The following is a 19,030-nucleotide window of genomic DNA, read 5'->3' as shown; positions in this document are numbered from 1 at the left end:
TGCATTCCACGCGCCTTCACATTGACGAATAAACACAGAAATTGTGTCCCAATGAAAAACTATGGATTCTATGACATCTCCTTCTAAATCGAGGAATGTTTCTATGGAAACGACACGATATTCTTTTGGGATACGACTATCTCCTTTCCGATGCACTATTCCTCCTTTACTGCATTAGACGCGCCCTCACATTGATGAATAAACACAGAAATTGCGTCCCTATGAAAAACTATGGATTCTATGACGTCTCCTTCTAAATCGAGAAAAGTTTCTATGGAAACCACATGATTTTCTTTTGGGATACGGATATCTCCTTTCCGATGCACTATACCTTCTTAACTGCATTCCTCGCGCCCTCACATTGACGAATAAACAGAGAAATAGCGTCCCTATGAAAAACTATGGATTCTATGACGTCTCCTTCTATATCGAAGAACGTTTCTATGGAAACGACAGGATTTTCTTTTGGGATGCGGCTATCTCCATTCCGATGCACTATTCCTTCTTTACTGCATTCTTCGCGCCCTCACATTGACGAATAAACACAGAAATTGCGTCCCTATGAAAAACTATGGATTCTGTGACGTCTCCTTCTAAATCGAGGAACGTTTCTATGGAAACGTCAGGATTTTCTTTTGGGATACGCCTATCTCCTTTCAGATTCAATATTCCTTCTTTACTGAATTCCTCGCACCCTCACATTGACGAATAAACACAGAAATTTCGTCCCTATGAAAAACTATGGATTCTATGACGTCTCCTTCTAAATCGAGGAACGTTTCTATGAAAACGACAGGATTTTCTTTTGTGATACGGCTATCTCCTTTCCGATGCACTAATCCTTCTTTACTGCATTCCACGCGCCCTCACATTGACGAATTAACACAGAAATTGCGCCTCTATGAAAAACTATGGATTCTATGACGGCTCTTTCTCAATCGAGGAAAGCTTCTATGGAAACGAAAGGATTTTCTTTTGGGATACGCCTATCTCCTTTCCGATTAAACATTCCTGCTTTACTGCATTCCTCGCGCCCTCACATTGACGAATAAACACAGAAATTGAGTCCCTATGAAAAACTATGGATTCCATGACGTCTCCTTCTAAATCGAGGAATGTTTCTATGGAAACGACAGGATTTTATTTTGGGATTCGACTATTTCCTTTCCGATGCACTATTCCATCTTTACAGCATTCCACGCGCCCTCATATTGATGAATGAACACAGAAATTGCGTCCCTATGAAAAACTATGACTTCTATGACGTCTCCTTTTATGTCGAGGAACGTTTCTATGGAAACGACAGGATTTTCATTTGGGATGCGGCTATCTCCTTTCCGATGCACTATTCCTTCTTTACTGCATTCCTCGCGCCTTCACATTGACGAATAAACACAGAAATTGCGTCCCTATGAATATCTATGGATTCTATGACGTCTCCTTCTAAATCGAGAAACATTTCTATGGAAACGACAGAATTTCTTTTGGGATACGCCTATCTCCTTTCCGATTCAACATTCCATCTTTACTCCATTCCTCGCGCCCTCACATTGACGAATAAGCACAGAAATTGCGTCCCTATGAAAAACTATGGATTCCATGACGTCTAATTCTAAATCGAGTAACGTTTCTATGGAAACGACAGGATTTTTAATTGGGATACGACTATCTCCTTTCCGATGCACTATTCCTTCTTTACTGCATTCCTTGCGCCCTCACATTGACGAATAAACACAGAAATTGCGGCCTATGAAAAGCTATGGATTATATGACGTCTCCTTCTAAATCAAGGAACGTTTCTATGGAAACGACAGGACATTCTTTTGGGATACGGCTATCTCCTTTCCGATGCACTATTCCTTCTTTACAGCATTCCTCGCGGCCTCACATTGACGAATAAACACAGAAATTGCGTCCCTATGAGAAGCTATGGACTCTATGACGTCTCCTTCTAACTCGAGGAACATTTCTATGGAAACGAATGAATTTTCTTTAGGGATACGGCTGTCTCCTTTCAGATGCACTATTCCTTCTATACTGCATTCCTCGCGCCCTCACATTGACGAATAAACACAGAAATTGCGTCCCTATGAAAAACTATGGATTCTATGACGTCTCCTGCTAAATCGAGGAACGTTTCTATGGAAACGACTGGATATTCTTTTGGGATACGGCTATCTCCTTTCAGATGCACTATTCCTTCTTTACTGCATTCCTCGCGCCCACACATTGACGAATAAACACAGGAATAGCATCCCTATGAAAAACTATGGATTCTATGACGTCTCCTCCTAAATCGAGGAACGGTTCTATGGAAACGACAGGATTTTCTTTTGGGATACGACTATCTCCTTTCCGATACACTATTCCTTCTTTACTGCAATACTCGCGCCCTCACATTGACGAATAAACACAGAAATTGCGTCCCTATGAGCAGCTATGGACTCAATGACGTTTCATCTAAATCGAGGAACGTTTCTATGGAAGCGAAAGGATTTTCTTTTGGGATACGACTATCTCCAATCCGATGCACTATTCCTTCTTTACTGCATTCCTCGTGCCCACACATTGACGAATAAACACAGAAATTGCGTCCCTATGAAAAACTATGTATTCTATGACGTCTCCTTCTAAATCGAGGAACGTTTCTACGGAAACGACAGGATTTTATTTTGTGATGCGGCTATCTCCTTTCCGATGCACTATTCCTTCTTTACTGCATTCCTCGCTATCTCACATTGACGAATAAACATAGAAATTGCGTCCCTATGAAAAACTAGGGAATCTATGACGTCTCCTTCTAAATCGAGGAACGTTTCAACGAAAACGACAGGATTTTTTATGGGATACGACTATCTCCTTTCCGATGCACTATTCCTTCTTTACTGCATTCCTCGCGCCTACACATTGACGAACAATCACAGGAATTGCGTCCCTATGAAACACTATGGAATCTATGACGTCTCCTCCTAAATCGAGGAACGGTTCTATGGAAACGACAGGATTTTCTTTTGGGATACGACTATCTCCTTTCCGTTGCACCATTCCTTCTTTACTGCATTCCACGCCCCCGCACAATGACGAATGAGCACAGAAATTGCGTCCCCATGTAAAACTATGGATTCTATGAAGTCTCCTTCTAAATGGAGGAACGTTTCTATGGAAATGACAGGATTTTCTTTTGGGATACGGCTATCTCCTTTCCGATGCACTATTCCTCCTTTACTGCATTCAACGCGGCCTCACATTGATGAATAAACACAGAAATTCAGTCCCTATGAAAAACTATGGATTCCATGACGTCTCCTTCTAAATCGAGGAACGTTTCTATGTAAACGACAGGATTTTATTTTGGGATACGACTATCTCCTTTCCGATGCACTATTCCTTCTTTACTGCATTCCACGCGCCCTCATATTGACGAATAAGCACAGAAATTGCGTCCCCATGTAAAACTATGGATTCTATGACGTCTCCTTCTAAATCGAGGAACGTTTCTATGGAAACGACAGGATTTTCTTTTGGGATACGACTATCTCCTTTCCGATGCTCTATTCCTTCTTTACTGCATTCCTCGCGCCCACACATTGACGAATAAACACAGAAATTGCGTCCCTATGAAAAACTATGGATTCTATGACGTCTCCTTCTAAATCGAGGAACGTTTCTATGAAAACGAAAGGATTATCATTTGGGATACGCCTATCTCCTTTCCGATTAAACATTCCTGCTTTACTGCATTCCTCGCGCCCTCACATTGACGTATAAATACAGAAATTGAGTCCCTATGAAAAACTATGGATTCCATGACGTCTCCTTCTAAATCGAGGAACGTTTCTATGGAAACGACAGGATTTTATTTTGGGATTCGACTATTTCCGTTCCGATGCACTATTCCTTCTTTACAGCATTCCACGCGCCCTCATATTGATGAATGAACACAGAAATTGCATCCCTATGAAAAACTATGACTTCTATGACGTCTCCATTTATGTCGAGGAACGTTTCTATGAAAACGACAGGATTTTCTTTTGGGATGCGGCTATCTCCTTTCCGATGCACTATTCCTTCTTTACTGCATTCCTAGCGCCTTCACATTGACGAATAAACACAGAAATTGCGTCCCTATGAATATCTATGGATTCTATGACGTCTCCTTCTAAATCGAGAAACATTTCTATGGTAACGACAGAATTTCTTTTGGGATACGCCTATCTCCTTTCCGATTCAACATTCCATCTTTACTGCATTCCTCGCGCCCTCACATTGACGAATAAACACAGAAATTGCGTCCCTATGAAAAACTATGGATACCATGACGTCTAATTCTAAATCGAGTAACGTTTCTATGGAAACGACAGGATTTTTAATTGGGATACGACTATCTCCTTTCCGATGCACTATTCCTTCTTTACTGCATTCCTTGCGCCCTCACATTGACGAATAAACACAGAAATTGCGGCCTATGAAAAGCTATGGATTATATGACGTCTCATTCTAAATCAAGGAACGTTTCTATGGAAACGACAGGACATTCTTTTGGGATACGGCTATCTCCTTTCCGATGCACTATTCCTTCTTTACTGCATTCCTCGCGCCCTCACATTGACGAATAAACACAGAAATTGCGTCCCTATGAGAAGCTATGGACTCTATGACGTCTCCTTCTAACTCGAGGAACATTTCTATGGAAACGAATGAATTTTCTTTAGGGATACGGCTGTCTCCATTCAGATGCACTATTCCTTCTATACTGCATTCCTCGCGCCCTCACATTGACGAATAAACACAGAAATTGCGTCCCTATGAAAAACTATGGATTCCATGACGTCTAATTCTAAATTAAGGAACGTTTCTATGGAAATGACAGGATTTTCTTTTGGGATACGGCTATCTCCTTTCCGATGCACTATTCCTCCTTTACTGCATTCAACGCGGCCTCACATTGATGAATAAACACAGAAATTGAGTCCCTATGAAAAACTATGGATTCCATGACGTCTCCTTCTAAATCGAGGAACGTTTCTATGGAAACGACAGGATTTTATTTTGGGATACGACTATCTCCTTTCCGATGCACTATTCCTTCTTTACTGCATTCCTCGCTCCCTCACATTGACGAATAAACACTGAAATTGCGTCCCTATGAAAAACTATGTATTCTATGACGTCTCTTTCTAAATCGGGAAACATTTCTATGGAAACGACAGGATCTTCTTTTGGGATACGCCTATCTCCTTTCCGATTCAACATTCCATCTTTACTGCATTCCTCGCGCCCTCACATTGACGAATAAACACAGAAATTGCGTCCCTATGAAAAACTATGGATTCCATGACGTCTCATTCTAAATCGAGTAACGTTTCTATGGAAATGGCAGGATTTTTAATTGGGATAAGATTATCTCCTTTCCGATGCACTATTCCTTCTTTACTGCATTCCTTGCGCCCTCACATTGACGAATAAACACAGAAATTGCGGCCTATGAAAAGCTATGGATTATATGACGTCTCCCTCTAAATCAAGGAACGGTTCTATGGAAACGACAGGATTTTCTTTTGGTATACGGCTATTTCCTTTCCGATGCACTATTCCTTCTTTACTGCATTCCTCGCGCCCTCTCATTGACGAATAAACATAGGAACTGCTTCCCTATGAAAAACTATGGATTCTATGACGTCTCCTTGTAAATCGAGGAACGTTTGTATGGAAACGACAGGATTTTCTTTAGGGATACGACCATTTCCTTTCCGATGCGTTATTCCTTCGTTACTGCATTCCTCGCGACCTCACATTGACGAATAAACACAGAAATTGCGTCCCTATGAAAAACTATGGATCCCATGACGTCTCATTCTAAATCGAGGAACGTTTCTATGGAAACGTCAGGATTTTTAATTGGGATACGACCATCTCCTTTCCGATCACTATTCCTTCTTTACTGCATTCCACGCGCCCTCACATTGACGAATAAACACAGAAATTGCGTTCATGTGAAAAGCTATGGATTCTATGACGTCTCCTTCTAAATCGTGGAACGTTTCTATGGAGACGACAGGAGATTCTTTTGGGATACGGCTATCTCCTTTCCGATGCACTATTCCTTCTTTACTGCATTCCTCGCGCCCTCACATTGACGAATAAACAGAGAAATTGCGTCCCTATGAAAAACTATGGATTCCATGACGTCTCCTTCTAAATCGAGGAACGTTTCTATGGAAACGACAGGATTTTCTTTTGGTATACGGCTATCTCCTTTCCGATGCACCATTCCTTCTTTACTGGATTCCACTCGCCCTCACATTGACTAATGAGCACAGAAATTGCGTCCCAGCGAAAAACTATGGATTATATGAAGTCTCCTTCTAAATCGAGGAACGTTTCTATGGAAATGACAGGATTATGTTTTGGGAAACGGCTATCTCCTTTCAGATGCACTATTCCTTCTTTACTGCATTCCTCGCGCCCACACATTGACGAATAAACACAGAAATTGTGTCCCTATCAAAAACTATGGAATCTATGACGTGTCCTTCTAAATCGAGGAACGTTTCTATGGGAACGACACGATTTTCTTTTGGGATACGACTATCTCCTTTCCGATGCACTATTCCTTCTTTACTGCATTCCTGGCGCCCTCACATTGACGAATAAACACAGAAATTACGTCCCTATGAAAAACTATGTATTCTATGACGTCTCTTTCTAAATCGAGGAACGTTTCTATGGAGACGAAGGGATTTTCTTTTGGGATACGGCTATCTCTTTACCGATGCACTATTCCTTCTTTACTTCATTCCTCGCGCCCTCACATTGACGAATAAACACAGACATTGCGTCCCTATGAAAATCTATGGATTCTATGACGTCTCCTTCTAAATCGAGGAACGTTTCTATGGAAACCACAGGATTTTCTTTTGGGATACGGATATCTCCTTTACGATGCACTATACCTTCTTAACTGCATTCCTCGCGCCCTCACATTGACGAATAAACACAGAAATTGCGTCCCTATGAAAAACTATGGATTCCATGACGTCTCATTCTAAATCGGGTAACGTTTCTATGGAAACGGCAGGATTTTTAATTGGGATAAGATTATCTCCTTTCCGATGCACTATTCCTTCTTTACTGCATTCCTTGTGCCCTCACATTGACGAATAAACACAGAAATTGCGGCCTATGAAAAGCTATGGATTATATGACGTCTCCTTCTAAATCAAGGAACGGTTCTATGGAAACGACAGGATTTTCTTTTGGTATACGGCTATTTCCTTTCCGATGCACTATTCCTTCTTTACTGCATTCCTCGCGCCCTCACATTGACGAATAAACTTAGGAACTGCTTCCCTATGAAAAACTATGGATTCTATGACGTCTCCTTGTAAATCGAGGAACGTTTGTATGGAAACGACAGGATTTTCTTTAGGGATACGACCATTTCCTTTCCGATGCATTATTCCTTCGTTACTGCATTCCTCGCGCCCTCACATTGACGAATAAACAGAGAAATTGCGTCCCTATGAAAAACTATGGATTCCATGACGTCTCCTTCTAAATCGTGGAACGTTTCTATGGAAACGACAGGATTTTCTTTTGGTATACGGCTATCTCCTTTCCGATGCACCATTCCTTCTTTACTGGATTCCACTCGCCCTCACATTGACTAATGAGCACAGAAATTGCGTCCCAGCGAAAAACTATGGATTATATGAAGTCTCCTTCTAAATCGAGGAACGTTTCTATGGAAATGACAGGATTATGGTTTGGGAAACGGCTATCTCCTTTCAGATGCACTATTCCTTCTTTACTGCATTCCTCGTGCCCTCACATTGACGAATAAACACAGATATTGCGTCCCTATGAAAAACTATGGATCCCATGACGTCTCATTCTAAATCGAGGAACGTTTCTATGGAAACGTCAGGATTTTTAATTGGGATACGACCATCTCCTTTCCGATCACTATTCCTTCTTTACTGCATTCCACGCGCCCTCACATTGACGAATAAACACAGAAATTGCGTTCATGTGAAAAGCTATGGATTCTATGACGTCTCCTTCTAAATCGTGGAACGTTTCTATGGAGACGACAGGAGATTCTTTTGGGATACGGCTATCTCCTTTCCGATGCACTATTCCTTCTTTACTGCATTCCTCGTGCCCTCACATTGACGAATAAACACAGATATTGCGTCCCTATGAAAAACTATGGATTCTATGACGTGTCCTTCTAAATCGAGGAACATTTCTATGGGAACGACACAATTTTCTTTTGGGATACGGCTATCTCCTTTCCGATTTACTATTCGTTCTTTACTGAATTCCTCGCGCCCACACATTGACGAATAAACACAGAAATTGTGTCCCTATCAAAAACTATGGAATCTATGACGTGTCCTTCTAAATCGAGGAACATTTCTATGGGAACGACACAATTTTCTTTTGGGATACGGCTATCTCCTTTCCGATTTACTATTCGTTCTTTACTGAATTCCTCGCGCCCACACATTGACGAATAAACACAGAAATTGTGTCCCTATCAAAAACTATGGAATCTATGACGTGTCCTTCTAAATCGAGGAACGTTTCTATGGGAACGACACGATTTTCTTTTGGGATACGACTATCTCCTTTCCGATGCACTATTCCTTCTTTACTGCATTCCTCGCGCCCTCACATTGACGAATAAACACAGAAATTACGTCCCTATGAAAAACTATGTATTCTATGACGTCTCTTTCTAAATCGAGGAACGTTTCTACGGAGACGAAGGGATTTTCTTTTGGGATACGGCTATCTCTTTACCGATGCACTATTCCTTCTTTACTTCATTCCTCGCGCCCTCACATTGACGAATAAACACAGACATTGCGTCCCTATGAAAATCTATGGATTCTATGACGTCTCCTTCTAAATCGAGGAACGTTTCTATGGAAACCACAGGATTTTCTTTTGGGATACGGATATCTCCTTTCCGATGCACTATACCTTCTTAACTGCATTCCTCGCGCCCTCACATTGACGAACAAACACAGAAATTGCGTCCCTATGAAAAACTATGGATTCCATGACGACTCATTATAAATCGGGTAACGTTTCTATGGAAACGGCAGGATTTTTAATTGGGATAAGATTATCTCCTTTCCGATGCACTATTCCTTCTTTACTGCATTCCTTGTGCCCTCACATTGACGAATAAACACAGAAATTGCGGCCTATGAAAAGCTATGGATTACATGACGTCTCCTTCTAAATCAAGGAACGGTTCTATGGAAACGACAGGATTTTCTTTTGGTATACGGCTATTTCCTTTCCGATGCACTATTCCTTCTTTACTGCATTCCTCGCGCCCTCACATTGACGAATAAACATAGGAATTGCTTCCCTATGAAAAACTATGGATTCTATGACGTCTCCTTGTAAATCGAGGAACGTTTGTATGGAAACGACAGGATTTTCTTTAGGGATACGACCATTTCCTTTCCGATGCATTATTCCTTTGTTACTGCATTCCTCACGACCTCACATTGACGAATAAACACAGAAATTGCGTCCCTATGAAAAACTATGGATCCCATGACGTCTCATTCTAAATCGTGGAACGTTTCTATGGAGACGACAGGAGATTCTTTTGGGATACGGCTATCTCCTTTCCGATGCACTATTCCTTCTTTACTGCATTCCTCGCGCCCTCACATTGACGAATAAACAGAGAAATTGCGTCCCTATGAAAAACTATGGATTCCATGACGTCTCCTTCTAAATCGTGGAACGTTTCTATGGAAACGACAGGATTTTCTTTTGGTATACGGCTATCTCCTTTCCGATGCACCATTCCTTCTTTACTGGATTCCACTCGCCCTCACATTGACTAATGAGCACAGAAATTGCGTCCCAGCGAAAAACTATGGATTATATGAAGTCTCCTTCTAAATCGAGGAACGTTTCTATGGAAATGACAGGATTATGTTTTGGGAAACGGCTATCTCCTTTCAGATGCACTATTCCTTCTTTACTGCATTCCTCGCGCCCACACATTGACGAATAAACACAGAAATTGTGTCCCTATCAAAAACTATGGATCCCATGACGTCTCATTCTAAATCGAGGAACGTTTCTATGGAAACGTCAGGATTTTTAATTGGGATACGACCATCTCCTTTCCGATCACTATTCCTTCTTTACTGCATTCCACGCGCCCTCACATTGACGAATAAACACAGAAATTGCGTTCATGTGAAAAGCTATGGATTCTATGACGTCTCCTTCTAAATCGTGGAACGTTTCTATGGAGACGACAGGAGATTCTTTTGGGATACGGCTATCTCCTTTCCGATGCACTATTCCTTCTTTACTGCATTCCTCGTGCCCTCACATTGACGAATAAACACAGATATTGCGTCCCTATGAAAAACTATGGATCCCATGACGTCTCATTCTAAATCGAGGAACGTTTCTATGGAAACGTCAGGATTTTTAATTGGGATACGACCATCTCCTTTCCGATCAATATTCCTTCTTTACTGCATTCCACGCGCCCTCACATTGACGAATAAACACAGAAATTGCGTTCATGTGAAAAGCTATGGATTCTATGACGTCTCCTTCTAAATCGTGGAACGTTTCTATGGAGACGACAGGAGATTCTTTTGGGATACGGCTATCTCCTTTCCGATGCACTATTCCTTCTTTACTGCATTCCTCGTGCCCTCACATTGACGAATAAACACAGATATTGCGTCCCTATGAAAAACTATGGATCCCATGACGTCTCATTCTAAATCGAGGAACGTTTCTATGGAAACGTCAGGATTTTTAATTGGGATACGACCATCTCCTTTCCGATCACTATTCCTTCTTTACTGCATTCCACGCGCCCTCACATTGACGAATAAACACAGAAATTGCGTTCATGTGAAAAGCTATGGATTCTATGACGTCTCCTTCTAAATCGTGGAACGTTTCTATGGAGACGACAGGAGATTCTTTTGGGATACGGCTATCTCCTTTCCGATGCACTATTCCTTCTTTACTGCATTCCTCGTGCCCTCACATTGACGAATAAACACAGATATTGCGTCCCTATGAAAAACTATGGATTCTATGACGTGTCCTTCTAAATCGAGGAACATTTCTATGGGAACGACACAATTTTCTTTTTGGATACGGCTATCTCCTTTCCGATTTACTATTCGTTCTTTACTGAATTCCTCGCGCCCACACATTGACGAATAAACACAGAAATTGTGTCCCTATCAAAAACTATGGAATCTATGACGTGTCCTTCTAATTCGAGGAACGTTTCTATGGGAACGACACGATTTTCTTTTGGGATACGACTATCTCCTTTCCGATGCACTATTCCTTCTTTACTGCATTCCTCGCGCCCTCACATTGACGAATAAACACAGAAATTACGTCCCTATGAAAAACTATGTATTCTATGACGTCTCTTTCTAAATCGAGGAACGTTTCTATGGAGACGAAGGGATTTTCTTTTGGGATACGGCTATCTCTTTACCGATGCACTATTCCTTCTTTACTTCATTCCTCGCGCCCTCACATTGACGAATAAACACAGACATTGCGTCCCTATGAAAATCTATGGATTCTATGACGTCTCCTTCTAAATCGAGGAACGTTTCTATGGAAACCACAGGATTTTCTTTTGGGATACGGATATCTCCTTTCTGATGCACTATACCTTCTTAACTGCATTCCTCGCGCCCTCACATTGACGAATAAACACAGAAATTGCGTCCCTATGAAAAACTATGGATTCCATGACGTCTCATTCTAAATCGGGTAACGTTTCTATGGAAACGGCAGGATTTTTAATTGGGATAAGATTATCTCCTTTCCGATGCACTATTCCTTCTTTACTGCATTCCTTGTGCCCTCACATTGACGAATAAACACAGAAATTGCGTCCCTATGAAAAACTATGGATTCTATGACGTCTCCTTCTAAATCGTGGAACGTTTCTATGGAGACGACAGGAGATTCTTTTGGGATACGGCTATCTCCTTTCCGATGCACTATTCCTTCTTTACTGCATTCCTCGTGCCCTCACATTGACGAATAAACACAGATATTGCGTCCCTATGAAAAACTATGGATTCTATGACGTGTCCTTCTAAATCGAGGAACATTTCTATGGGAACGACACAATTTTCTTTTGGGATACGGCTATCTCCTTTCCGATTTACTATTCGTTCTTTACTGAATTCCTCGCGCCCACACATTGACGAATAAACACAGAAATTGTGTCCCTATCAAAAACTATGGAATCTATGACGTGTCCTTCTAAATCGAGGAACGTTTCTATGGGAACGACACGATTTTCTTTTGGGATACGACTATCTCCTTTCCGATGCACTATTCCTTCTTTACTGCATTCCTCGCGCCCTCACATTGACGAATAAACACAGAAATTACGTCCCTATGAAAAACTATGTATTCTATGACGTCTCTTTCTAAATCGAGGAACGTTTCTATGGAGACGAAGGGATTTTCTTTTGGGATACGGCTATCTCTTTACCGATGCACTATTCCTTCTTTACTTCATTCCTCGCGCCCTCACATTGACGAATAAACACAGACATTGCGTCCCTATGAAAATCTATGGATTCTATGACGTCTCCTTCTAAATCGAGGAACGTTTCTATGGAAACCACAGGATTTTCTTTTGGGATACGGATATCTCCTTTCCGATGCACTATACCTTCTTAACTGCATTCCTCGCGCCCTCACATTGACGAATAAACACAGAAATTGCGTCCCTATGAAAAACTATGGATTCCATGACGTCTCATTCTAAATCGGGTAACGTTTCTATGGAAACGGCAGGATTTTTAATTGGGATAAGATTATCTCCTTTCCGATGCACTATTCCTTCTTTACTGCATTCCTTGTGCCCTCACATTGACGAATAAACACAGAAATTGCGGCCTATGAAAAGCTATGGATTATATGACGTCTCCTTCTAAATCAAGGAACGGTTCTATGGAAACGACAGGATTTTCTTTTGGTATACGGCTATTTCCTTTCCGATGCACTATTCCTTCTTTACTGCATTCCTCGCGCCCTCACATTGACGAATAATCATAGGAACTGCTTCCCTATGAAAAACTATGGATTCTATGACGTCTCCTTGTAAATCGAGGAACGTTTGTATGGAAACGACAGGATTTTCTTTAGGGATACGACCATTTCCTTTCCGATGCATTATTCCTTCGTTACTGCATTCCTCGCGCCCTCACATTGACGAATAAACAGAGAAATTGCGTCCCTATGAAAAACTATGGATTCCATGACGTCTCCTTCTAAATCGTGGAACGTTTCTATGGAAACGACAGGATTTTCTTTTGGTATACGGCTATCTCCTTTCCGATGCACCATTCCTTCTTTACTGGATTCCACTCGCCCTCACATTGACTAATGAGCACAGAAATTGCGTCCCAGCGAAAAACTATGGATTATATGAAGTCTCCTTCTAAATCGAGGAACGTTTCTATGGAAATGACAGGATTATGTTTTGGGAAACGGCTATCTCCTTTCAGATGCACTATTCCTTCTTTACTGCATTCCTCGTGCCCTCACATTGACGAATAAACACAGATATTGCGTCCCTATGAAAAACTATGGATCCCATGACGTCTCATTCTAAATCGAGGAACGTTTCTATGGAAACGTCAGGATTTTTAATTGGGATACGACCATCTCCTTTCCGATCACTATTCCTTCTTTACTGCATTCCACGCGCCCTCACATTGACGAATAAACACAGAAATTGCGTTCATTTGAAAAGCTATGGATTCTATGACGTCTCCTTCTAAATCGTGGAACGTTTCTATGGAGACGACAGGAGATTCTTTTGGGATACGGCTATCTCCTTTCCGATGCACTATTCCTTCTTTACTGCATTCCTCGTGCCCTCACATTGACGAATAAACACAGATATTGCGTCCCTATGACAAACTATGGATTCTATGACGTGTCCTTCTAAATCGAGGAACATTTCTATGGGAACGACACAATTTTCTTTTGGGATACGGCTATCTCCTTTCCGATTTACTATTCGTTCTTTACTGAATTCCTCGCGCCCACACATTGACGAATAAACACAGAAATTGTGTCCCTATCAAAAACTATGGAATCTATGACGTGTCCTTCTAAATCGAGGAACATTTCTATGGGAACGACACAATTTTCTTTTGGGATACGGCTATCTCCTTTCCGATTTACTATTCGTTCTTTACTGAATTCCTCGCGCCCACACATTGACGAATAAACACAGAAATTGTGTCCCTATCAAAAACTATGGAATCTACGACGTGTCCTTCTAAATCGAGGAACGTTTCTATGGGAACGACACGATTTTCTTTTGGGATACGGCTATCTCCTTTCCGATTTACTATTCGTTCTTTACTGAATTCCTCGCGCCCACACATTGACGAATAAACACAGAAATTGTGTCCCTATCAAAAACTATGGAATCTATGACGTGTCCTTCTAAATCGAGGAACGTTTCTATGGGAACGACACGATTTTCTTTTGGGGAACGGCTATCTCCTTTCCGATGCACTATTCCTTCTTTACTGCATTCCTCGCGCCCTCACATTGACGAATAAACACAGAAATTACGTCCCTATGAAAAACTATGTATTCTATGACGTCTCTTTCTAAATCGAGGAACGTTTCTATGGAGACGAAGGGATTTTCTTTTGGGATACGGCTATCTCTTTACCGATGCACTATTCCTTCTTTACTTCATTCCTCGCGCCCTCACATTGACGAATAAACACAGACATTGCGTCCCTATGAAAATCTATGGATTCTATGACGTCTCCTTCTAAATCGAGGAACGTTTCTATGGAAACCACAGGATTTTCTTTTGGGATACGGATATCTCCTTTCCGATGCACTATACCTTCTTAACTGCATTCCTCGCGCCCTCACATTGACGAATAAACACAGAAATTGCGTCCCTATGAAAAACTATGGATTCCATGACGTCTCATTCTAAATCGGGTAACGTTTCTATGGAAACGGCAGGATTTTTAATTGGGATAAGATTATCTCCTTTCCGATGCACTATTCCTTCTTTACTGCATTCCTTGTGCCCTCACATTGACGAATAAACACAGAAATTGCGGCCTATGAAAAGCTATGGATTATATGACGTCTCCTTCTAAATCAAGGAACGGTTCTATGGAAACGACAGGATTTTCTTTTGGTATACGGCTATTTCCTTTCCGATGCACTATTCCTTCTTTACTGCATTCCTCGCGCCCTCACATTGACGAATAAACATAGGAACTGCTTCCCTATGAAAAACTATGGATTCTATGACGTCTCCTTGTAAATCGAGGAACGTTTCTATGGAAACGACAGGATTTTCTTTAGGGATACGACCATTTCCTTTCCGATGCATTATTCCTTCGTTACTGCATTCCTCGCGACCTCACATTGACGAATAAACACAGAAATTGCGTCCCTATGAAAAACTATGGATCCCATGACGTCTCATTCTAAATCGAGGAACGTTTCTATGGAAACGACAGGATTTTTAATTGGGATACGACCATCTCCTTTCCGATCACTATTCCTTCTTTACTGCATTCCACGCGCCCTCACATTGACGAATAAACACAGAAATTGCGTCCATGTGAAAAGCTATGGATTCTATGACGTCTCCTTCTAAATCGTGGAACGTTTTTTATGGAAACGACAGGAGATTCTTTTGGGATACGGCTATCTCCTTTCCGATGCACTATTCCTTCTTTACTGCATTCCTCGCGCCCTCACATTGACGAATAAACACAGAAATTGCGTCCCTATGAAAAACTATGGATTCCATGACGTCTCCTTCTAAATCGAGGAACGTTTCTATGGAAACGACAGGATTTTCTTTTGGTATACGGCTATCTCCTTTCCGATGCACCATTCCTTCTTTAATGGATTCCACTCGCCCTCACATTGACTAATGAGCACAGAAATTGCGTCCCTGCGAAAAACTATGGATTATATGAAGTCTCCTTCTAAATCGAGGAACGTTTCTATGGAAATGACAGGATTTTGTTTTGGGAAACGGATATCTCCTTTCCGATGCACTATACCTTCTTAACTGCATTCCTCGCGCCATCACATTAACGAATAAACACAGAAATTGCGACCCGATGAAAAACCATGGATTCTATGACATCTCCTTCTAAATCGAGGAACGTTTCTATGGAAACGACACGATATTCTTTTGGGATACGACTATCTCCTTTGCGATGCACTATTCCTCCTTTACTGCATGAGACCCGCCCTCACATTGATGAATAAACACGGAAATTGCGTCTTTATGAAAAACTATGGATTCTATGACGTCTCCTTCTAAATCGAGGAACGTTTTTATGGAAACCACAGGATTTTCTTTTGGGATACGGATATCTCCTTTCCGATGCACTATACCTTCTTAACTGCATTCCTCGCGCCCTCACATTGACGAATAAACACAGAAATTGCGTCCCTTTGAAAAGCTATGGATTCTATGACGTCTCCTTCTAAATCGAGGAACGTTTCTATGAAAACGAAAGGATTATCATTTGGGATACGCCTATCTCCTTTCCGATTAAACATTCCTTCTTTACTGCATTCCTCGCGCCCTCACATTGACGAATAAACACAGAAATTGAGTCCCTATTAAAACTATGGATTCCATGACGTCTCCTTCTAAATCGAGGAACGTTTCTATGGAAACGACAGGATTTTATTTTGGGATACGGATATCACCTTTCCGATGCACTATACCTTCTTAACTGCATTCCTCGCGAACTCACATTGACGAATAAACACAGAAATTGCGTCCCTATGAAAAGCTATGGATTCTATGACGTCTCCTTCTAAATCGAGGAACGTTTCTATGGAAACGAAGGGATTTTCTTTTGGGATACGGCTGTCTCTTTACCAATGCAGTATTCCTTCTTTACTGCATTCCTTGCGCCCTCACATTGACGAATAAACACAGAAATTGCGTCCCTATGAAAATCTATGGATTCTATGACGTCTCCTTCTAAATCGAGAAACATTTCTATGGAAACGACAGGATTTTCTTTTGGGATACGCCTATCTCCTTTCCGATTCAACATTCCATCTTTACTGCATTCCTCGCGCCCTCACATTGACGAATAAACACAGAAATTGCGTCCCTATGAAAAACTATGGATTCCATGACGTCTATTTCTAAATCGAGTAACGTTTCTATGGAAACGACAGGATTTTTAATTGGGATACGACTATCTCCTTTCCGATGCACTATTCCTTCCTTACTGCATTCCTCGCGCCCACACATTGACGAATAAACACAGAAATTGCGTCCCTATGATAAACTATGGTTTCTATGACGTCTCCTTCTAAATCGAGGAACGTTTGTACGGAAACGACAGGATTTTATTTTGGGATGCGGCTATCTCCTTTCCGTTGCACCATTCCTTCTTTACTGCATTCCACGCGCCCTCACATTGACGAATGAGCACACTAATTGCGTCCCTGCGAAAAACTAAGGATTCTATGAAATCTCCTTCTAAATCGAGGAACGTTTCTATGGAAACGACAGGATTTTATTTTGGGATACGAATATCTCCTTTCCGATGCACTGTTCCTTCTTTACTGCATTCCACGCGCCCTCATATTGACGAATAAGCACAGAAATTGCGTCCCCATGTAAAACTATGGATTCTATGACGTCTCCTTCTAAATCGAGGAACGTTTCTATGGAAACGACAGGATTTTCTTTTGGGAAACGACTATCTCCTTTCCGATGCACTATTCATTCTTTACTGCATTCCTCGCGCCCTCACATTGACGAATAAACAAAGAAATTGCGTCCCTATGAAAAACTATGGATTCTATGACGTGTCCTTCAAAATCGAGGAACGTTTCTATGGGAACGACACGATTTTCTTTTGGGATACGGCTATCTCATTTCCGATGCACTATTCGTTCTTTACTGAATTCCTTGCGCCCACACATTGACGAATAAACACAGAAATTGTGTCCCTATAAAAAGCTATGGATTCTATGACGTGTCCTTCTAAATCGAGGAACGTATCTATGGGAACGACACGATTTTCTTTTGGGATACGACTATCTCCTTTCCGATGCACTATTCCTTCTTTTACTGCATTCCACGCGCCCTCACATTGACGAATAAAGACAGAAATTGCTTCCCTGTAAAAAACTATGGATTCTATGACGTCTCCTTCTAAATCGAGGATCGTTACTATGGAATCGACAGGATCTTCCTTTGGGATACGGCTATCTCCTTTCAGATGCACTATTCCTTCCTTACTGCATTTCTCGCGCCCTCACAGTGACGAATAAACACAGAAATTGCGTCCCTATGAAAAACTATGAATTCTATGACGTGACCTTCTATGTCGGGGAACGTTTCTATGGAAACGACAGGATTTTCTTTTGGGATGCGGCTATCTCCTTTCCGATGCACTATTCCTTCTTTACTGCATTCCTCGCGCCCTCACATTGACGAATAAACACAGAAATTGCGTCCTTATGAAAAACTATGGATTCCATGACGTCTCATTCTAAATCGAGGAACGTTTCTATGGAAACGACAAGATTTTCTTTTGGTATGCGGCCATTTCCTTTCCGATGCACTATTCCTTCTTTACTGCATTCCTCGCGCCCTCACTTTGACGAATAAAAATAGGAACTGCTTCCCTATGAAAAACTATGGATTCTATGACGTCTCCTTGTAAATCGAGGAACGTTTGTATGGAAACGGCAGGATTTTCTTTTGGGATACAACCATTTCCTTTCCGATGCATTATTCCTTCTTTACTGCATTCCTCGCGACCTCACATTGACGAATAAACACAGAAATTGCGTCCCTATGAAAAACTATGGATCCCATGACGTCTCATTCTAAATCGAGGAACGTTTCTATGGAAACGACAGGATTTTTAATTGGGATACGACTATCTCCTTTCCGATGCACAGTTCCTTCTTTACTGCATTC

The sequence above is a fragment of the Schistocerca cancellata genome, unplaced genomic scaffold, assembly GCF_023864275.1.
Source record: "Schistocerca cancellata isolate TAMUIC-IGC-003103 unplaced genomic scaffold, iqSchCanc2.1 HiC_scaffold_1143, whole genome shotgun sequence".
NCBI classification, from domain to species: domain Eukaryota; kingdom Metazoa; phylum Arthropoda; class Insecta; order Orthoptera; family Acrididae; genus Schistocerca; species Schistocerca cancellata.
This window is presented reverse-complemented; position numbering follows the sequence as displayed.